Here is a 435-nt window from a genome sequence, read left to right as displayed (position 1 = left end):
TATGAGTTGAAGCCACCGGGTCTGGGACACGAACCACGGTCGACTACGTGGGAATCCAGCGATATAACCATTATGCAAACTGCTGGTCCCTGCAATAAATATTCTTAACACTACTGAGCTGTATGCTTTGAAATGGTTAACATGAAAAATCTAATGTCATGTGTGGCTTTTGGTCTCATTGAGGAATTTTATTTGTATGTATGTATAAAATTCCTAAGGAATCCCAGGGTTTTCCCTCCTATATGTTTCTGTCTTGCTTCTTCATGATCTATGATGCCAGCTGAGGTCAGCAGGACAATGAAGCCAAACTGACAGGATGGGAGCAGAGTACTCTGCCATTTCTCTAGATCTTTCTTTGAGTTACACATCCAATCTGGGGCTGACAGCTGCATACCTGTTTTTTTTTTTTTTTTTTTTTTTTTGGACGTTTTGCTT

The 435-nt window shown here is 40.5% G+C and overlaps 1 pseudogene; it reads right to left on the bottom strand.

Annotated features, from left to right (window-relative positions):
- Nucleotides 1-435, bottom strand: part of LOC102472930 (COP9 signalosome complex subunit 6-like) — a 6,040-nt pseudogene that overhangs the window by 3,226 nt on the left and 2,379 nt on the right.

The sequence above is a fragment of the Tupaia chinensis genome, unplaced genomic scaffold (assembly GCF_000334495.1).
Source record: "Tupaia chinensis unplaced genomic scaffold, TupChi_1.0 Scaffold000706_1, whole genome shotgun sequence".
Taxonomy (NCBI): domain Eukaryota; kingdom Metazoa; phylum Chordata; class Mammalia; order Scandentia; family Tupaiidae; genus Tupaia; species Tupaia belangeri.
This window is presented reverse-complemented; position numbering and strand designations above follow the sequence as displayed.